At 35.7% G+C, this 23,646-nt stretch overlaps 1 long non-coding RNA gene across 1 annotated transcript; it reads left to right on the top strand.

The window, feature by feature from the left end:
- Nucleotides 1–20,466: 20,466 nt before the first annotated feature.
- On the top strand, nt 20,467–21,715 carry LOC149145397 (uncharacterized). Its single transcript, XR_016264927.1, has 2 exons — nt 20,467–20,608; nt 20,873–21,715. It is a non-coding gene; the product is annotated as an uncharacterized LOC149145397 (long non-coding RNA).
- The last annotated feature ends 1,931 nt before the right edge of the window (nt 21,716–23,646 follow it).

Here is a 23,646-nt window from a genome sequence, read left to right on the forward strand (position 1 = left end):
GAATACAAAACAGCAATCGAAAAAACCCTAAACCAGTGGCCATGCCAGCCAGCATGGAACGATGAGGACGTCGGTGAAAGTGCACTGACTAAGGTCGATGGAGACTACGTAGGAGGTCAAAATAGCCCCTAGGAGCCTCAGATTGGGAAATGGAGCTGATTTTCGATGCATGTTAGCACCTTGCTAGGCAAAGAGGGCCAAAATGGTAGGGCTTAAGCACTCGGTCACGTTGGGAGCCAGAGGACCGTGGGCGGAAAAGCGAAAAAAGCGCCATCATATGAAGGTGGGACCCACACCCTGGAAATCGGCAGTTTGATCAGGGCGCCCTTGAATGGTAAGCCGTTTTGCCGAAAATAGAGTGAGCACCCTCAGCGACCGATGCGTGGGTGGAGGAGAGAGAAAAACCACCGTGATCGCGCGTTATCGGTCGAGAAAGTCAACCGCGCTCGGCGTGCGAATGACATTGGATCTGGAGGAGCCCAGACCAAATGTTTGAGATTGTGTCTGATAGACAGAGCAGAATTGACAGGGGATTAAGCCGTGACTTAAGAGGATTTGGAATCCGTTGACTAACATGGTGGAGAAAGCAATGAATGGACGAGTGGGCTGGTGCAGTTCCGATGAGGACACGTGGCTATTTCTCGAGCGTTCATGCAGATGCCAAACAAGGAATTTCAAGCATGCAGGTGACAGGCGAATCAATGTAGGTGGGAGAAGAAATGAATAGGCATGGAGGTCGAATTGCTAAAGCCATGAACAAAGATAGTGAACGGGGATCAGAAGAGAGATTTAGATCTAAGAGTCCAGGTGACCAAGAGCGAAAGTGAACAGTGAACCCTAAGAGGAGGACTGAGCACAGAGAGCAGTAAATCCAAGCAGAGGAGACAAAGGGCCGAGCTGACCACAGGCAGAATCGAGAACCAAAGAGCTTGAAGAATCAAGCCTTCCCATAGAGGAATCTGTCTGAATTGAGCATCAAAGTTGGCTTTTTCCACTGTAGACCGAGGATCACAGAGCTGGTACGAAGAACAAGAGTCTGTGTACTCCAAGCGGCTTGGGGAATCCAAGAACCACCTTGCCAAGCAAAATCTGCTTCAGGAGAGCTCATATTGAGTCCTTGTATTGTAATTTCTTTGCTTAAAGACATAATAAAATAAGGCCACCATTGAAGCTGGACTAGAGACGTAGCCCTGGAGAATAGGGTGAACTCTTTATTAAAATTGTTTGTGTCTTTGTGTTGCTTGCTTTATTTCTCTGTTGTCTTTCCATTCAAAATATCTATCTATTGGCAATCTGGTCGATTTTTTGTTTCAATAACATAAAACACACACCAGCACATGAGTCTGTAATACCTTTTGTTTAATAAATCTAAACTGAGGTCACTCATAGGGTGATTTTTAGATCAGTTAGATACATTGGTGTCGTTGGGGCTGGAGCACTTGGTGACGTATATGGATAACAACGATTCGCGACAAAATTTTGGTAACCGTCTTGACTAACAACTGGTCTTGAAAAAATTAATGTCAATGCGAAAATGCATAAGATGTACTTTCACCTTGGTTGATTTAATGTGCAAATGGTCATAGGGAGGATAAGCATTCATGAAACTGGGCTCTCTGTCAAAATTCTCCATAACCCTTTGGTGCTTACTGATATGAATATGGTTGAGGGTAAGATATTGACATGATGATAACATCGGTGGCATGAGATTCCTTTTGTACAAATGAGACACCAAGCTTGGGAAGGTCAACGAGGACAATATAGACATAACCCAACTAGGCATAGATCAGATCATACCTCAAAGCTATTTGGACATCTTCTTCCTTAGTTTGAGGGAAATGTGAGGTGACATATTCACCAATGTGGGTCGAGAGTGTTTGCAAGAACCAATCCATGTAGACACGCTATTTGAACTTTGGAGCTTTACATATGCTCTCCCTGCTATGTGATTCTTGTACATGGTTATAAAGGTGGGTCTTGGGAGATTTATGGAAATACTTAAAGAGTTTAGTACTCATGCCATACGAAATAGGTAATTTGAGGTAGGATAAGAAGGCATTCTCTATAGTCACAAACATGGAATGTGAGGCACGGAATTGGTTACGTACCATGTTGCAATAGCTTTGGAGAGAGTGCATTTAAAAAGGCATACATTGATAGATTCCTCTATGATATAATTAGAGGAGGACAACATATGAAACACATAGAGATGGTTCATGGGATCCTCTCTAGTATTCCCTTCAAATTTTGGAGTATCATATGGGACTTTGGTCAGTATAGTTGGCCCACATAGATCATTGTCAAGAGAATCATTAATAAGTTGGTTCCAATTTAGGAGACTTGAACCATCCATCTAAGGGAGTAGTGGTTGGGAATGAGTCATTCCTTTTGAGGTTAAAATGTTACCTCCAATATGGGGGACCTAAGTATTAGCAACATTGACACAAATATTACATCCACTATAGGTGCAAGCATTGGGACTAGTATTTCCACCTACATTGACACCTTACATGGTAACAGGTCAAAGTTAATAGGACTCGAAATCAGGGGATGAACTAGAGGAATAATAAATACTAGAGTCAAATGATGGAATAGGGAAATTAACCTTAAGTAGTTGAGTAGGAGTTAAGGGATGTCCTAATGGAAAATGATGGTGAAGGCCACAAAGTTTCAATGAAAAAATCCTAGAGGATGCAATGATGTTATGAAAATGAAAACAATAAAGGATAAAGGATGAGGTTGAAGAAAAAGAACAGCAAAGAGAAATGAAAAACGTAGTGGAGTGGTGAAAAGTGTAAGCTAAGTATAATGTATTGCTACTCTAATTGAAGCAAGTGCGTCCTATAAAATCAAAATGATATCTAGCCTAAATATTTTATATGCCTCAAATAAATCCTAATGTTATGTTTCTAATGGCCTTCTAAAATACTTTTTAGTTGTTTGGTCTGGTATCTACAATCAAAGCTATCTAGTTGAAGGTAAGGTAGAGGGATGGCTGCTTACCACAACCACCACTTATAGGGTGTTTATCCTAGGAATGGCCACTAAGTTATCTCCATCCAAGGGGCAAGTGAATATTGGGCTTCTAGGTAGTCATCTGTCAGCACAAGATTTCCTACCATGTGTTGGGTAACCCCGATGAGAACTACTCACATCATGACATAAGCCTAACCCTCTCTCACAATTGTTTCTACTCAACTCAAATTTTAGTTGTTTGAAGTTGGAGGATTTTAAAGCTCCCTAAAAATTCATCTTCTATGTCTCAGTATAAATGATCGATAGGCTTTATTGCAAGCCTATCCCATTGACATTAGGTTAACTAATAAATTCTTTTACCCTCATGCCCAAGTGGGCTTAGATCTATCTCTTTTGTTATGTTATTAATGTGATACTTTAAAAATCTTGGCTCGGAGCTGCTAACAATGTTCTAGTTTTCTTAGGGTGTGCAAGTGTGTATGAAAAGGTGTGTTTTAATGGGTTAATTAGAGCATGTTTCCAAATGCCATGTGTTGTTAGAAAATAAAGCATGAAGCTATAAATTTTACTTATAAATTAATAGCAAAAGAATAGTTAGATTGATCACACTATTTCCCACCCAATAAGTTATGAAGACAACAGAAAGGGACTATGAAAAAGAAAGGAACCTAAAGAAAACGGAATACCAAAAGATCAAAACCCAAGTGTTGTTAGGATTTAAGGTCAATTCTAGTAACTTATGCTACAAACACTAGAAAATAGGAGTGACTAAAGACAAGGAAAGAATAACAAATAAACTGAAGAGAAATGGACACATAGAAAGAACCTAATGAAATGGTGCAACGCACTACTAAAATAGAATCCAAAGTAATTCTACGAAGGCTTAAAAGGACCAAAATTAAAGGTGTATTATTCTTGAAAATAATGGCTACAGGTTCTGAACACTAGACTACCCAACTTAGAAAACCCTCTATCATGTCGCAAAGCCATACTTTAAAACCCAAGGGTTTTTCTTTCCTTTCCTTCTAAAGAGAAGAAAATGTTGGCATTATGACACAGGTTTGGCACTATGGCACATGTGTTGTCCTTGATGTCAACTCACTCAAATGACAGATCGCTGTTCAGGCTCTCAGAATGAAAGAAAGAGAAATATATGGAGTTTCCTCTTAACCAAGTCGTGTATACATGCAGTTTCGACGATCAAAAGGCACATATACGTATGCACACACTTTCATGCAAGGAAAAACACGTACATGCGGGAAAACTTATTTTAATCCATGGTATTTGGTCCTTGGTATTTGGACCTATGGTTTTGGACCATGGTATCTCATCCAAAGTATTAAACCCAAGTATTGTACCCCAAGTATTGGTACTAAGCTGTTTTAGACCATGGTATTGAGTAAGGTCTAAGACTATAAAAGGGGAAGGAGATCACTAGATGCAGGTATTCGCTCAATTATTGAATATCTAATGAAGAGAAAGATGTAGAATACTGGTCATTGGGTCATGGTGTGTAGCTGGATCTGAATCAAGGAGGAACCTGAGCGCTAGAAGAAGGATAAGCTCTATTGATGAGTCAAGATCTTAAGGCTTGAATGGTAGTATTTTTGTGTGATTTTGATATGTTATATTTGGCACATGACTTGATCTATAAATCTCATAATGTCGGTATAACTGATGTCTGAATAAGTGAAAAGGGTAAATTATCTTTTATAGATCTGTACACAATTTCAACACAGTAGAGGCATGTATACACGCTGGTTCATTAATTCAAAACAGCGTATACGTAGGTTGGCCTTAATACATCAGTGTATGCATGCAGGTTATGCATATTGAAGTACAGTATGTCTCATGAAATATGTTTTAGCTACTTTTGTTTATTGTTGCAGTGTTCTGGATTCAGGATTGATTCTGGTTACTGTCACTGTATTCTAGTTATAGCTTTCTGAGAAGCGATTGGTTGATTCAGTATTGGTTTGTACAAAGGAGATTGCTTGATGCAGATATAATTGATGTTTGATTGATGTTATTCATGGATCCAGTCTGAAAGTTTATGAAACGTGGTCACTGGAACAAAAAATAAGGTTGTAGCCTTCTGTAGGTCAGCACCTACTAGTACCTTAGCTAGTACAAGAGTTGAGGGGTTTGTAGCTCCCTTCTAGGAGAAGCTGGAGAATGAGAGAAAGTTGTAGCCTTTTGCAGGTAGCAGCGTGCATACTGGTATAAGACTGCACCAGTACAGAAGCATTGTAAAAAGAAGTTTCTAATTAAAAGAATATAGAGACAAACTGTAGCAGGTGGTTTTCACCCCCACATTTGGTTTCCACCTTATATCTTGTGTTCTTATGTGTGGTTGCATGTTCTGTTTCACTGTTCCTGGTTATTTTTTATATGGTTTGATGCACAAATTAATGATCAACATCTGAAGAATAATTTAAATTACAAGTCTGCTGGTTATACGCTGGTTTCCTTAAATGTAGTTGCATTCATACACGGTTTTTACTAACTGAAGTAGCGTATACAAATCTGATAGTGAAATGAAAAATAATTGTCTTGATACTATTGATTCACCCCCCTCTCAGTATTATTTCGAACAATTGGTATCAGAGCAGGTCCTTTAGAAGAAGCTTGATCGCTTAAAGGAAGGTCTATCATCATGAGAAACTATGAAAAGGAGGCATCTATCAGGCCACCAATCTTTAATGGAAGCAACTTCATCTATAGGAAGGTAAGAATCACAGCCTATCTTCAATCTCTTGGTACAGAAGTTTGGGATATTGTGGAAACATGATACATATTTCCATCAGTAACTCCTACAGAAACGGCTCGTAAGAAGCAATATGAAACAAATGAAAAGACTGTCAATACTCTATTAGGGAGTTTATCTCAATTAGAAGTCGTCAAGGTTATGCAGCTCAAAACCAAAAAGAAATATGGGACAAGATCGTTCTGAGCTATGAAGGATACGATCAGGTAAAACGTGCAAACCTACAAACTCTCAGAATTCAATATGAAAATCTCAGAATGCACAATGATGAAAGTGTGGCTAATTATTTCCTACGTATAGATGATATTGTTAATCATATGAAAAACTTGGGTGAAGAAATAAAAGACGTTACTTTGGTTGATAGGGTCCTCAGATATTTGTCTTCTAAGTTTGAATCAAAAGTTCCTGCCATATAAGAAAAGAAGAGTCTATAGAGCAGTACCATGTCACAGGTGCACAAAATCCTAACTCCTTTCGAAATGATAAAAGGGGGACCATCAGACATGAGAGAATCTAAATTCAAAGCCTCAGGAAAAGGAGAATACAATGAGTCAGGACATATTTCAGAAGGAGAGGAAGAATCAAACTTTTTCAAGAACCTTCAATGGGGTTAAGTAAGATTCAGAGGTAAGTTACCTTTTAAATGATTTGCTTGTGGAAGAGTTGGTCACTATGCAGCCAAGTGTCCTCATCAAGATAAGCTTGACAAGGGTAAGGAACCAGTTAGATGGAACAAAAAATAGAATGTAAGTAAAAAGAGCTATTATACACATGAAGACAGTGATGGATTTTCAAATAGTGATGAAGATGAACAATGTAATGATTATAGACTTTTGATGGCTTTTGAAGATGATGATTTCTTGGATGCTATAGATGAAGAAGGGCTTTATGAAGAAATTTCTAAACTTAAAATTTGTTTAGAAGAATAGAATATGATTATATATACTCTAACATTTCAATTTGCTGAAAGGGAAATTGTGTGACTTAGAGAAGATATTGATAAAACAAAAGCTCTTAATCTTAGATTTTCTAAAGGATCTGAAACTTTATATGAGATTATCAAAGTGCATAATTCTCCTCTATTCAAGATAGGTCTTGGATATACTGAAGAAGCATATCAAGCATAGAAGCCATCCACCTCCAAAAGTGATCTTGATGCAGCAAGGAGAAGTGAACAGGCTGACAATCGACAACAAAGGCGTAATGGAGATCACCAGGTAAATCACAGAAAATTTACTTCAAGAATGAACAGAGATCACCAAGTAAATCGAGGTTAATCTACTTCAAGGATGAACATAAGCTACAACCAATCGCAGGTAAATCATTCTCAACTTGCCTCAAGAACGGATGTCAATGGAAACTACAATCATTTCGTTAGTAGGTTTGATAATCGCAAGAATTTCTTCAATGGCCAATGTTTCTCTTGTCATAACTTTGGACACAAAGCTGCTCAATGTGTTGCCTACAAGACCATCATGACTAGAGAAGCTCAAAAACAAAGGAGTATGTTTGGGATCATGAAAAGGACCTACAATAACTTTTCTGCTCTTGAAAATCAAATAAAATGTTCTATTTGTAACAACTTCGGTCATGAAGATTATGAATGCAGGAGTAGGTTTCGAAAAACAACTCAGAAGGAGCAAGCTTCATTGAGTCCCAAAACATGGAGAAAGAAAGAACCACAACCAGAAAGATGTGGTATAGACTTATATGTGGAAGGGAATGAAAATTAGTGGTACATCGACAGTGGATGCTCAAAACATATGACAGGTGATAAAGAAAAAATTCAGTCATATAGTGCCTTAGAAAAGGAAAAGTAGGTCTCATTTGGAAATGACACCCTTGCACTCATAAAAGGTAAAGGTTCTGTTATTTTGAAAGAAAAGTTCAAAGCTAGAAATGTTGTGCATGTTGATGGCTTAAAGCATAATCTATTGAGTGTTAGTCAAATGTGTGATCAAGGAAATGAGGTAATATTTCGATCAAATGGATGTATTGTTCATGAGCTTGACACAGGAGAAACAATGAACAAAGGCATAAGAACTCCAAATTATTTATACATACTCAAGGGAGGACAACAACAATGCTATCTAAACAAGAATGATGAACACTAGCTATGGCATAGAAGATTGGGGCATCTAATCTTCTCTTAGAAAAGGAGAGCATGCAAATATCAGGCGGTTCATGATCTCCCTAACATCAGAATGCCAGACAATACAATATGCAAATCATGTCAGTTGGGTAAGAAAAAAAAAACTAATTTCCCTGAGAAGGAAGGATCAGCTAGTAGGCCACTTGAACTTGTCCATACTGGTGTATGTAGTCCATCTAGGAAACGGTCACCTCGAGGAGAAGAATACTTCATATTTTTCATTAACGACCTTTCTAGGATGTGTTGGATAGGACTTCTGAAGCATAAAGATGAAGCTTTCGAAAAGTTCAAAGAATTCAAAGCCTTGGTTGAAAACGAATCAGATTCTAGAATAAAATGCCTCAGGGCTGATGGAGGAGGGGAATTTACCTCAGATGAATTTTTTGATTTTTATGAAGAACATGGAATAAGAAGGGAATGATCTACTACAAGGACTCCTCAGCAAAATGGAGTAGTGGAAAGGATGAACATAATGGTTCAACAAATCGCTCGTGCTATTCTTGATGAGTCTGGATCTCCCGCAACCTTTTGGGGTGAATCTGAATTTGCTGTAGTTACTATTCTTAACAAGACAAACATTCGGGTAAACAACACTGAAACTCCTCATGAACTTCTTTATGGTAAGACTCCCACGGTAAAATACTTCAAAATTTTTGGAAGCAAATGTTATATCAAAAGGACTGATGAAAACCTTGGCAGTTTTGAACCTAGAGTAGATGAAGGAATTCTCCTTGATTACTCTCCCCACAGCAAAGGATATAAGTGTTACAATAAAAGACTTAGAAAAATTGTTGAAAGTATTGATGTAGTGGTTGACGAAGAAGGAAACATTCCTAGGTAGGTAAAATCCAAAGATTTCGAAGATGATGAGGACTATCCTTCAACATTAAATCAGACTTATGATGAAGAAGAAACCCATGAGGCACCATAAGAATAGATAAGGATAGAAGAAAAGATTCCATCAAGGTATGTTCAGAAGAATCATCCAGAAACACAAAGTATGGGACAAAAAGAGGCAGGTGTAAAAACAAGAAGAACTATCTCAGAAGCTTCAAGCTATCTAGCATTTCTTTCCTCCACTGAACCACGAAATGTAAGTGAAGCATGCAAATATGAATGCTAGGTCAAGGCCATGAATGAAGAACTTGAGTAGATTGAAAAGAATAATACTTGGGAGTTGGTTCCCAGACCAAATGATAAGAATGTCATACGGACAAAATCGATATTGAAAAACAAGCTGAATGAAAATGGAGATGTTATTAGAAACAAGGCCATACTTGTTTGTAAAGGGTATTCTCAACAAGAAGGTATAGACTTTGAAGAAACTTTTGCACCAGTTGCTAGACTTGAAGCCATAAGAATGTTCCTTTCTCTTTCTAGCTTTCAGAAATTCAAAGTATTTCAAATGGATGTGAAATTTGCATTTTTAAATGGAGACTTAGAAGAAGAAGTGCATATTGAGCAACCAGATGGATTCATCCTTGGAAATGATCCAAAACTTGTATGCAAACTTAGGAAGGAACTCTATGGTCTTAAACAAGCTCCAAGGGCTTGGAATTATTGTCTAGACAAATACCTCCATTAACAAGGTTTTTCTAAAGGATCAACAAATAGAAATCTATATATAAAAGTTGATAATGATAAATTGCTAATACCTGTTGTGTATGTTGACGATATGATCTTTGGTAGCAATGAAGAAGCCATAAGTCAAAACTTTGCTTTGGTGATGCAGAAAGAATTTGAAATGTCCCTACTTGGTGAGCTGACATATTTTCTTGGTTTACAAGTCCAAAAAAATAAAGACAATATCTTTCAATCACAAATCAAGTACCTCAAGCAGATCTTGAAGAAGTATGGCATGGAAGAGTCGAAATCAGTATGTACCCCTATGGTAACAGGATGCAGTCTCAGCGCAAATGATGAATCAGTAGCAGTACATCAACCAACCTAGGGATCCATTATTGGTAGTTTTCTCTATCTGATAGGTACCTGACTAGACATCATGCATGCAGTAGGAATAGTTGGAAGATTCCAAGCAAATCCAAAGGAAGCACACCTTTAGGAAGTTAAGAGGATTTTCAAATATCTTCAAGGAACACAAAACTATGGCTTATGGTATCCTGGAGATGAAAATCTCACCCTTCATGCATATACAGATGCAGATTGGGCAAGAAGCGTGGATGATAGAAAAAACACTAGTGGTGGTGCATTCTTTATGGGTTCTATATTAGTATCTTTATTAAGCAAGAAACAAAGTTCAATTTCTTTATCTACAACTGAAGCAAAATATGTGGCTGCTACATCTTGCTGCACACAACTGCTTTGGATGATGCAAACTTTGCAAGATTTACAAATCACTTGTACTCCGCCTATCTCCATTTTATGTGATAATACAATTGCAATCAATATTTCCAAGAATCCTGTCATGCATTCAAAGACTAAGCACATACCTATCAAATATCATTTTCTCGGGTAACAAGTGCTTGAAAAAAAGGTCAAATTGGAGTATGTTCCCTCGAAGGAACAGGTTGTTGATATACTCACCAAGCCACTGCCTAGGGAGACATTTGAATACCTCAGATGGAAGCTGTGAGTAGTTGATGCATCATCTTGTTGTTGAAACTTCTATGTTTCAGATAAAAGTGGTTGTACACGAGTTTCATGAGGATCATCCGCGTATATACTCTAATTTCTGTGGATACAGTCGCGCATATGTTGGTTTGAAGGAAATCAGTGGGCTAGACTCAGGATGAAAAGAGTCTGATATCGGTTAGATAGAGACCATCTAGCACAAGTTTAGGGGGAGCATATACTTCTAATAATGCATTGTTGGCATTATCTTAGAAGATCTTGGTTCAATTTCATAGTTGTTTTTGGTTTCAGGAGGAAGAGGTGATGAGGAAGAACATGGTTGCTGGTCTGAGTGATGATTGATAGATGCTGCTAATAATAGTTGTTGATGACTATCATAGTCGTGTTGTAGATTTTTCGTCTCTATGTCATGTATTTTTTTTCTTGTCAAGGTCATGTAACAGCCTACTTTGGTTTCCTCACTATCCCTGGGATGGATGATGTAATATTCTTGTTTTATCTTGTGTAAATTTTTGGTGTATCCCTGCATGGTTGGGTGGATGAGTCAATATTGTATATCCCTACTTGGTTGGGAGATGGATGTATGTATGAGTCTTTGGTGATAGGAAGGTGATTTATGATGTATAAAGTCATGTATCTTCTTGTAGAACATCTTCTTGTAGACCTTGCCTACAGTCAGGGGGAGCATGGACAGCATAATAGAACAAAGATTTCAGCATAAACTCAGGGGGAGCACAACCCTTTGCACTTGATGACAAAGGGGAAGAATGACTTTGAGTGACTTGGGGTTGCGATCAAGTCCAAAGGGGGAGATTTTTGGCATTATGACACAAATTTGGCGCTATGACACAGGTGTTGTCCTTGATGGCAACTCACTCAAATGACAGATCACTGTTCAGGCTCTCAAGCTAAAAGAAAAAGAGATATACACAGTTTCCTCTTAGCCAAGTCGCATATACACGTGGCTTCGGCGATCAAAAGGCACATATACATACACATGCACTTTCGTGTAAGGAGAAGCGCGTACATGTGGTAAAACGTATTTTAGTCCATGGTATTTGGTCCTTGGTATTTGGACCTATGGTTTTGGACCGTGGTATCTCGTCCAAAGTATTAAACCTAGGTATTGCGCCCCAAGTATTGCTTCTAAGTTGTTTTGGACCATGGTATTGAGTAAGGCCTAAGACTATAAAAGGGGAAGGAGATCATTAGGAAAAGGTATTCACTCAAGTATTGAACACATGATGAAGAGCAAGATCTAGAATACTGGTTATTGGGTAACGGTGCATAGCTGGATCTGAATCAAGGAGGAACCTGAGCGCTAGAAGAAGGATAGGTTCTATTGATGGGTCAAGATCTTAAGGCTTGAATGGTAGTATCTTTGCATGCTTTTGATCTGTTATATTTGGCGCATGACTTGATCTATAAATATGATAATTTGGGTATAACTGATGTCTAAATAAGTGAAAAGGGTAAATTATCTTTTATAGATCTGTACGTAGGTTTAGCACAACAGAGACACGTATACACGTTGGTTCATTAATTCAGAATAGCGTATACATAGGCTGGCCTTAATACATCAGCGTATGCATGGAGGTTATGCATATTGAAGTAGCGTACATCTCATGAAATATGTCTTAGCTACTTTTGTTTATTGTGGCAGTGTTTTGGGTTCAGGATTGATTCTGGTTACTTTCACTGTATTCTAGTTATAGCTTTCTGAGAAGTGATTGGTTGATTCAGTATTGGTTTGTACAAGGGAGATTGGTTGATGCATATATACTTGATGTTTGATTGATGTTATTCATGGATCCAGTCTCAAAATTTATGAAACGTGGTCCCTGGAAGAAAAGAGAAGGTTGTAGCATTCTGTAGGTCAACACCTACTAGTATGTCAGGTAGTACAAGAGCTAAGGGGGTTGTAGCTCCCTTCCAGGAGAAGCTAGAGAACAAGAGAAGGTTGTAGCCTTCTGCAGGTAGCAGCCTGCGTACTGGTATAAGACTTCACCAATATAGAAACATTGTAAAAAGAAGTTTATAATTAAAAGAAGATAGAGATGAATTGTAGCAGGTGGTTTTCACCCACATTGGGTTTCCACCTTATATCTTGTGTTCTTATGTGTGACTACCTGTTGTGTTTCACTATTCATGGTTACTGTTTATATGGTTTGATGCAAAGATTAATGATCAACATGTGAAGAATAATTTAAATTAAAAGTTTGTTGGTTATATGTTAGTTTCCTTAGCTGCAGTTGCGTACATATGCAGTTTTTACTAACTGAAGTAGTGTATACAAATCTGATAGTGAAATGAAAAATAATTGACTTGATAATACTGATTCACCCCCCCTCTCAGTATTATTTCCAACAGAAAATTGAGAGTATCTGGGCCTAATGGACGAATAGGAACATAGCAAAGCACACCCCGCCTTCAATAGTCAAGCATAAAGACTTAGGAAAAACCTACAAAAATGGACATGGCTACAATAAATTGAAAAAATATTGTTGACTTGTTTCTTGCACTGTAGTGTAGTTTCTGGTGTGAATCCTACATAATCAATGCAGAAAAATTGCAAAAAGGTGTGTTGGGCTCCCAAGACTTCTACTTCACATGTATGCAATAGAAATTTCCATCTCATTCTCAGTTGGTAAAAGCACCTATAAAAATGAAGTGAAGGCACAAAATCACAAAGATTTCTGCAAAAAACCACTAAAAAACTAATACTAGACATAAAAACAAAAGAGAGGAAAATGTAGAAACAAAGACACCAACGCTCTAAATATGTAAAGTATTGGAGCCACCATTTGCTAGGAAAATATTTTTTTTCAAGTGTACCAAAATTCAAGTTACTATTCAGTTCGTGACATACCACCTAACACAACAAAAAGAAAAGAAAATGTAGGTAATGTTGTTCAGATCCGCAAACAAATCTATTAAAAACCCTATAAAAAACAACAACAAATTCTTAAAAATATTTGACAGTTGTGAAGACAATAAAACCAAATGGAACTAAATTTATCTTTATTAAAATGGAAGAATACGCTTGTTGGAGAAGAATTTAGGCTTGGGTCTATATCATCCCCTTATGTCGGATGGCTTATTTTCTTCCCTATGTTTCAAGAGTTGATATCTCTCTTGATTTTTTCACTGGATATAATGAAGACTAAATTATTGAATTCAAAGTGGGAGCTAAAAGTTCATAGGATGATAGTGACGAAGATGAAATTGTCATGTGTACAGAGTTAGGAAAAACCTCTCTATTTATAAAAATGCTAGGATAAATCTAAATGTAGAGAAATAAAAGGAAAATTATTAGACTAAATCAATATGTATCCATTACGAATATTTTATTATACAAGTGAGGAAAAGATTATTGAAATGGACATAAATCTTTATTTAGTAAATTAATCAAAAAATAATGTTTTTTTGAGTTAGTCAAGAAAATTTGTTAGAGTAGTTAACAAATAAAAAATTATTTATTATTTATTTTAAGAAGATATGGTCAAAGTGATATAGAAATAATTATTTAATAATTATTCCACAAGAAAGATATGTAATGATTAAGTAATAATAAATAAATGATGCTTTATATAGTTATTCCTATGGATGGGCATAAATATTTTTAAATATTTTAACTAAATGGGCAAATATGAAAATAACATGAAATTAATAAGATAAATTTATGGGTTAATTTCAAGTGGATAAATATAAATAGTTTAGAAAGATTTGTTCTCTAAATTATTTCCTAAGTTGAAAGTGGGTTTTATGTCTAAAACTGATACTGCATGGCATATTTTGATCATCCTAGTGGAAACTAGCTAGGTGGTCACTTCCTAGATGATAATAGTTTTCAGAAAAAAATTTAAATTTGGAATCTCAAATGTCACAGACGAAGGCACTTCTTCCCATAAGCATATATAGCCTCAGGATGGAAATATTTTAAACCTGTTTTACCTAAGCACTTTTATCCCAATAAAACAATCCAAGAAACAGTAAAACCATAAATAATTGCTTTCCATTCCTTATTAGAAGATAGGGAAGAAAATCTAAATCTCCTTAATATATGGAATGGCATGAAAAATATGAAAATTCATCAATTTCATATTGATTAAATTCGTTTAGTAAATGAAATTTTTTGATAATATGAGGGAGTCTCTTAATAAAACATGGTCAGATTAAAAGTTTTTGTAATGCTAGTTAAATTGATCAGTAATTTTGAACATAAAATTTCACTCATGCTACAACAAACAAACTAGATAATTAATGCATGAATATATATATGTTTTGAAATTTCCTTGAAATATATTTCAGAAAGGATTATATAAATTTAGGTTATGGAATAAATCAAACAATCGAAAAGAAAAGGAAAAAAGAACTTTGAAAAATGCAATGAAAGACAATATTTATAGGAAGATGGAATCTTAGAAGGTACTCAAAGAAAATACTTTTTCAAATGTTGACCACTTCCTGGAAGATTTTGTACATGGCCTTTGAGATTTACCATATGAATCATACTATGACCAATATTTTATGCAACAATGAATAGTCCCAACAAAACCTCTAAAACTTGGAATTTTCTACGTATTTTTCATGGGATTTATACTATATTAAAATCAAGTCTCCTGCTTCTATATTTTTATCAGAAGAAGATCTGCTATCAAACCAACATTTAACAATATGTCGATGTTCATACAGTTTATGTTTTGACTATTCCCTTTCTTCTTCCAGTTTCGGTAAGGTATCAATCATGTTCTACATGGCAAAAGACTTGGCTTTCTAGACATGTTGGGAAAATTTCAAAGAAAGAAGGAAAATATTGGGGGTTAAGATGCCTTCTCTGCCACAAAGAAGGAAGAAGGGGGGTTAAGATGCCTTCTTTGCCTTGAGGGTAATTGTTAGCTTATTATTTAATTTCAGTCCCTTTATTAGAAGCATATGAATCATATTCCTAAGAAGCGATGTAAGAGGTATTATTAAACACCAATGATTTTGGACCCCAAAAACCAGTAACAATATTGGAATCCAAAAATCCAATCACTTGTTTGGAATTCTCTACCCATAAAAATATCGTCTTTCCTCATCTCGTCAAGTAATCTATATCAATCAAAATGTGTTTGTGTTGTTCATAGGAAGGGGGGTTCAATGGACCAATAATGTCAAGGCCCAACTGCTGAAAGGGAGCTTCAACAATAATAGGTTGAAGGGGAAAGACTCAATTTTTAGCCCTACTACAAGTTTTTTGGCAAGTTTGACATTTAAGTAGTAGGCAATGAGCATCATTAAATAATGTGGGCCAATAATACCAACAATTTTCACTTTGTGAGTAGTGGTATCTCTACTAAAATGACCACTGGCAGGATCTTAATGGACTTCTTCGGGTACTTGTTGGGAATCACCTTACTCTTGACAATGAAGAGATACATTATTAATCAATTTATAATGAGAATATTTGAGCCTTAACTCTCTCCTCCTTTTGGGCTCAGTATGTGATGGATTTGTACCATTATACAGATAAAACATGACGTTAGAATACTAAGAATTAAGATCATTTCAAAGACAAAAAGTTTCCTTTTGCAGCATAGATATTTCACCATCAAAACAATTATCTTTCTTAGCCATGTTGAGAAACCAAACATCAAGCTTACAAAGATCTCATAAATTTCCAAGTCACATTCCTAGAGATTGTCATCAGTTGGACCCTTTTCTCTCCCAATTTTGTCTGCACAAGTAAATTTACTATTGTTGCATAGGGAGATATTACCTTAGTTTTGGATTTAAGTAGTTAAGATCTAAAATGTTTTACAACCTTAAAGACTACAAAGGCTTATTTATCTACCTATGGGTAAATTAATTCTCGTTTCTTAAAAGTAGAAGTCATAAATGCAATGGTAATTTTAGTATTATTTTTTGTTTTTTGTTTAACGACAACATCATAAGGAAAGCTAGAAGAAAAGGTGTACAATATAAAATCCTTAGAAAGATCAGGGCTTCTTAATAGAAGAGCTTAATAAATAACCTATTTTATGGTATCAAAAGCTTATTTTTCTGGGTCAATCCACCTATAAACAACATTCCTTTCTACAAGATCATCAAGTGGTTTCGTTATTTTAGAAAATATTGGGATGAATCGTATAACAAAATTTATTTATCCAAGAAAATACTAGATGGCCTTTTTATAGTTAGGAGACACCAAACTATCAATGGGTTGTGTTCTTTCTAGGACAATCATAATACCTTCTTTTGATATGATGTAGCCTAGCAGTTTTCATTCAATGACTGCAAAAATATACTTTTTTAGGTTTAATAAAATCTCAAGTTTACTTCATCGCTCACGCTTCTCTAAGACGGGAAAGATTATTAGACCTTTTTTTGAATATATGTTGACATCATCTAATTAAATGAATATAGATTCATTAATTAACCAACAAAAAGAAATAGTCATTTCCCGCTATAAAGTCAACCCAACATTAATTAGGCCAAAGGACATATTTCTATAGTTGAATGTTGCACGTGAAGTTCTAAAGGTCATTTTTAGTTGGTCATAGGACGTGACCATTACCTGGTTATAGCCTAACACATTGTCTAAGAGGGACAACATCTTAAATCCTGAAACCTATTGTAGGGTTTTCTCAATGGGAGGCAGTGGGTAGTTTTCATTACCAGAGACTTAGGTTTTTGAAGACAACAAAAATACAATTACATTTGTTTTCTCTATAACCAGAACTAGATTTGTAGCCCACTGGGTATGTTCGATAGGGAATATTATCTTGGCTAATAAGAGTTTGTTCATATCACTCTTGGTAGTCATCTCTAAGCTAGGTTGCATTTTCCTCAAGTTTTGTTGAAAAGCTTGGCGTGAGGTTCACTGTCAATTGCATATTGTATAGTGTTGGGATCAAAAGTTTTAAGGTCCTCGTATTTTAAGTTGAATATGTCTTTAAATTCTTTAAATTCACGTAGAAAATTTAATTTTTCGTGAGGGGTGCAATTAATTCCCGTATTTTTGTTTTGGGTTTTATCTCTAATTCCCAAATTTATGTTTTGAGGTTTATTTATGACCATTTCCATGGGAGGTAGTTGCAATTGACTAATTTCTCGTGATTTTTGAATAGTCCACTTAGCACTCATTACATCGCGTGATTATCACAAGGGTGAATAATTGGGATTGAATCAAGTGAAATGAATCACATAGTGTCAATGATGTTGTGATACGTCAGTTTGGTGCAGCATGGAAATCTTCTTAGACAGAAAGATGTCTACCTCGCTATATATGATCCATTTGGTTTTGCAAGTAGAACAATAGATAGATATACACTCCACTACTTCGTTTATGATAAGAGACATAACCTTACGCTACATTTTCTAATAGATTATGCCAACAATTTTCACTCTAGTTAAAGTAAAGAACGTCTTCCCACTAATGAATGTTAGTAAAAGATGCAATGGAGACTGAAATATGCTTTCATTTCAAGCAAGAAGGGAAGGAACCCAACAAGAAGGGATTATATCTAGTAATGGCAGAATGAATTTCTTGAGAAAGTTGGTTCTTCCCCTTCGTGTAATGCATTTCATGTGCTCCTCTTTTTCTTATGTTTCCCTTCATGTACTACATTTCCTTTGCTCCTCTTCCACCTACATTGAAGTCTTGACCGAATTAATGAGTAAACATTAGGCCCCTATGTATGGATGAATGATAATATTAGATGACAGAAGATGATATAGTAATGCAAACAAATCCCTAATCAAACCGTCAATGTGGACACATGCACTGCATGCAAGGCCTACATGCCTAACCCTTCCATTTGTTCATTTTCCGATTTCATTCCTTTGAAATCATTGTTTCATTTTATTCCTAACTTTAATGTAGTTTTATGCCACATGTTTATATTTAGTTAAATAAAAAATGAGATAACACCTATACAAGCAGATAAATTAGTTTGTCCCTATCTCCATTGAATAGTTCTATGAAACCTTCCTAGTAACTCTTCCTAAAAGGTTTGGTTCAAGTCTAAGACATCTTGTATGAAGTGGATGCACTAATACTTACTAGCCATACAATAATAAGTTACAACATCAAGCTTCTAGCGCCAAACAAAGCCATAGTAAAGAAAAACATAACCAAGGTACAATAGCTAGCATGCTTTATTGTTGTGTGAATATTTTGTAGTGTGCGGACGAATTCTTTTGTAGAGAGAATTAATGATTGAAGCCAATGTAATACTTTCATAGAACTAGAGTACTTTTATCTCTTAATATTTAATTTCATGCTAAAGTTGCAAACTATTCAAAGGCAAAAGAATATATTACATGAGTGTTGCAAATATTTACTAGATATTTGGTGGTGGTAAAGTATATGATAGCTTCTTGAAATGGTTCTCTAGCGATTTGAAATTGTAAGTGGCATCACTAATGTTGAAAGTAAAGATGAGCACGAGAATAATACTTCAACTAAAGAGAACAGAGACAATAAATAGATATTAGAAACTATGTATTTTTCTCATTCATCTATAATGATTGTATTCTTTGATGAGACCCATGGATGGTAGCACCTGAAGATAGTTTTGGTACAATTTGAATGCTATGGTTTGTTGTTTCGAACTTTTACGCACTTTGACATGCTTTCTTTCTCGAGGAAAAGGAGTTCCTGAGTTTAGCTCAATACAATGAAGACCAATGAAGTGCCTTTAGCATATGTGAATTTTTTCCTTTTTTGTTTGTTACAGTTTAATTTTCCGTGTTTTTGTTAGTGCAAGAAAGATTGAATGTCTTCTCTATTCAGGTTTTGTTTAGTAGAAAATTTTTGGAGTATCAAATCTTTTCTACCATTTAGATTATGTAGTCACATCAACCTGCACCCAAGGCAAGATACATCTCTAGGAATACTTTTTCCATTACTTAGTTGCTTACATTGAATGGTTAACGTTGATGGATAGTTTTTACTTGTTTCATAAGCACACTAGCTCGAGAGCACCCTCTTGACCGTAAGAAACAATAAAGCACCGAAGATGTTCAAAATTACCAAATAATTGTGTGTGGCCATATATGTGTCCCACTTTCATTCTCTTACTAAAGGCCTTTTCTGAATGTCTTTAGAAATGAAAAAAAATTGTCATTTCAAATAAAATATGTTGTTTTTTTTAAAGTGAAGTTTACTTTTCTATGTGATGTTCTTTTTCACATTAGTGAATTTTGTTGAATATGGATATTCCTATAATTATTTTTCAGATTAATAAAATATTATTAGTATAGACTCTCATGATATAAGATTTTTCCTTAAATTATTGTGTTAATTTAACAATATTTTGAATATTAATAATATGATAATATTAGTTGTTTTATATTTTATATTTTTTTAATTTTAATTTTTCTATTATTATTAAATTTAAATCTAATTATAAAAAATTTAATAAATATGACCTAGCAAAAGCCATGTAATAATAATGTGGCAAAAAAAAAGAGAGGCGGTGACATTGCCACCCATAGCTCTGGTTTGAAAAGGTTCATTTATCACAGGGAAATACAATCTCTTTTGTCAAGCGAGACAATAAAGAGGATGCATATTCGAGCCTTGTATGTCCATGAAACGTCATTCTAATAAGAATTCGTCTATTTAAAAAAATAACACTAAATTTAAAAGGAAGGTAATGTAAATTTCACATTTAACTTTTACAAAGTCAAGCAAGAAAGATTCTATATCTTTGGGATGTGAGACATGTCTCTTTCTTCGGGGGACACCCCGTAGGTGAAGAAACCGTGAAATGTACTGCAAACTTTGTAAGAGGCGGTTAGTAAAGTTTATGGACCAGATCATTGGCTAATACTGCGAAGGTGAAGAATCCCTAAAGTTGTCAACTAAATACTTTGTCCTGTAAAGTTTATGCGCTATACCATTTGGATGAGGTCGCGTAAAAGGCTTTGGCCTCGAATCAATAAGGGCAGGGCTCCATTACCTTGTTTGTAACTTTGTGGTTATAATCTAACAATTCTGTTACTCTTTTACCGTGCCCTCCGTCTCCTTATTTTCAAATCTTCAAGAAATAACCAGTATAAACAATTTATAGTCTTTCCTCTGCACAAATAGAAGTCAGGCACAGTGACCATGTAGTGTTACTAACGTAGAGGTGATCAAACATGAATCATACATCTCGTAACATACTTATTGAAGACAGGAAGAATAGAGAGCAAGCTGGGAGAAATAACACTCTATTTCTGACTTAGGACAGAGATATAGACAGTAAAAAAAAATGACATTATTGCCTCACTGTTATGGATTTGTCATAATATATTCTGTGGTTTTCTTCTCTTTTCCGAAGTTTTAAACTATGGCCCATCAGAATATTTTGATTTTCGCTATATGCTCACTTTAGACTATTATTTTCTTGCAGGCATTACAAGGATCATTTCAATGGATATCTATGTCTATATATACAGCGGACAGTAGCATACGATGAATGTTTAATGTTGGTCATTTGAGTGATTTGTGAGAAGGGTGCGGGTACATTTGATGGAAAGAAACAAGGGAAGTACTAGCACGGCCTCAGTATGGCAATCGCCAGTTCCATATTTGATGGGTGGAGTCCTTTCTATGTTAATGTTGGTGGCGCTTGCTCTGATCATTCTAGTTTTATCGAAATGGAAAAAATATGGTCTCGTCCAAGAAACTAGAAATGGAAGCACCGGAAGGGATGGGGAATTGAATGGGAATGATCAGAAGAATGATGAAATATTTCTGACATTCTCCGATGATAAACTGGAGGGTCAAGTGACTGTGATCATGGCCGGTGAGGAGATCCCAACGTTCTTGGCCAGGCCAACGAAGCTGGAAAATCCTGCTGGTGAAGGCATATCAATGATAATTGTATAGGCTAACCCTAAAGAAACGCAGTTGGAGAATTCAAATTGCTAAGAAGTGGCGCGCCAACAAACGAAGCACCGCACATAATCCCTTTTGTTTATTTACTATTCGAGAATATTAGGGCAAAGTGTTTAAGATCGTGTGATGAAATGTTTTTTTCTCATCCTCTGAGAGAAGTGGACGATGCCCTCAAATTACGGAACGACTTTCTGTAGAATTTTTGTACATGTAATACGACTTGCTATCTAATATATTTGTTAGTCGCTACGTTTGATATTGTCTCCACTAACCAGCCATACTGCATTCTATGTTTGCAATATGAAAATATAATTTCGAAATCCAGAAATAAATGAACCACTCGGCGTTGTCGTTACTCTCTCGATCCGTCTATTCTCCACAATCTTTCAGCCTGTAATATTGTTTATGTACAGGAGTCTATTTATTTGGGTATTTCTTATTTTCATGTAATGCTTAAATAGTTGTTTTCCAAGAGCAAATGTGCGTTACTTAGTCCGACAGACCTAATATTTACAGGCCATTGAATTGTTTTCGGGATAAATAACTTCCTTTCAAATAGATTTCTCATACGGATAAACTTTAACATTTATATGAATTTCAAGTCACTCGGCCGTTCAATGGGTATTGCCTCAGATTATGGCTAAAACTTGTATGTATATATACACGACTGAAGAACTTCCAGGAATGTGAAGAGTTGTTTCTACTTGACCCCGGCTAATAAACTATAGCGTTATGGACGACACTGCACAACCTGTTATAGGCTATTTGCAGTCATGCTTTTCTTACTGTTCGGGCGAAATGACGTTTGTTGTTGGCTTTTCGTCAAACTTATACGTTCAAGAACAAGTCCAACCTGAAATATGAGGACTGGTTTAGAGCGATGTTGCAACTTTTTGTAGAACATTCCTTATTTGCACTATATCATATTTATTATGCAGGTTTATTCTAGTTCATATGCTTGGCTGATCGTGGAATTGAGTGGTCGGAGGGAATAGCGGCTTGGGTGTAATGGAAAAATAGGTCGAGATATTGCGCACAGATAGTATTGTGCACAGATAGTATAGGGTATAAAAGATGCAGGCCATGGACGTTGTTTCTTAGAATAAAATTGGGAATATATTTTTATTTCTACAGAGAATTTGCTTTATTGTTATGTTTTGGATGAATAATAACGTTTGAACTTGGGATGAATTTTTCATCTTATGTTTGGGTTGAATCACAATGTTTTTCTAGGACGAGGTATACCGTGTATGGTGGTGTTGAAATATATTGTTAGGTTTTTTTGGTTGAAATATATGGTTATGTTTTTTATATTGCTACAATTTATTATAATTTAGTTGTCAAATTAGCAGTGAGAACAGTTATTTCTGATTACTACTATGGGTTAATGTGGCTGGCTCATCACAGTTATTCCAGAAGAACCATTCCATCTGGAATAACTGGCTTTTAGAACCTAGTAAGTTTGGCAGTGCAGGCTTTCACTCCTGCAAGATGCCTTTAGGCCTTGTCTCGTTATCATAATTCCTTATGTTATCCTATTTCGATATATCTAAGGAACATAAACTCTTAGCAAAAAATACTCCAAGGATGGTACAGTAAGTTGTGTACAAAGTTTTTTTTGTTTATATTTTTTCATGTATTCCCACTGAATTATAATATCTTTTTCGCGGATTAGTTAGTGATAAAATGTATGGATAATTGTTAACGGCACTCGTCTTTTAACATGGTGTAAATAGTATACTGTATTATGTAGAAAATTATATTCAAGTCTTACGATAGTATAAACCAACTAAAACAGATTACCATTCCCTGTTACATCACTTATACAGTGTATTGTGTTATGTAGCATAATTACATTTATGGAAGTTATAATGATAATTTCTCTATATTAAAAGAGTATAAACCCAACCTAATTGCCTACTGTGCCGTCAAACTCAGATTGTTACATGTTTGTTACCATAATATTCCATTTTGGAAAACAGTGCGATGCCGAAGCATACGCAGGCGATGTTGCTTGTGGCCCCGCTGCGCTATGGTGTGAGTTAAAGTTTGATTAAACCGAATCATTTTGGGTGGAAATTTCGGTGCCCAATGAAATAAGGTTGCAGTTTCAGCCCTCACTTGAGCCATAGCTGCCTATAAAAGATTGTTCGAATCTTTCTATTTTCGTTGAATTTGAAAGATAACTTTCCGTGATATTCTAAACTAGCTGCCCGAAAATACTCCAAAAATATCATCGTTTTAAGTCTACCCTGGTCTGAAATGCGCATGAACGCAATCTTTGGG

The sequence above is a fragment of the Pinus tabuliformis genome, chromosome X, assembly GCF_031772625.1.
Source record: "Pinus tabuliformis cultivar Carrire ecotype Pingquan chromosome X, CPIR1, whole genome shotgun sequence".
Lineage (NCBI taxonomy): Eukaryota > Viridiplantae > Streptophyta > Pinopsida > Pinales > Pinaceae > Pinus > Pinus tabuliformis.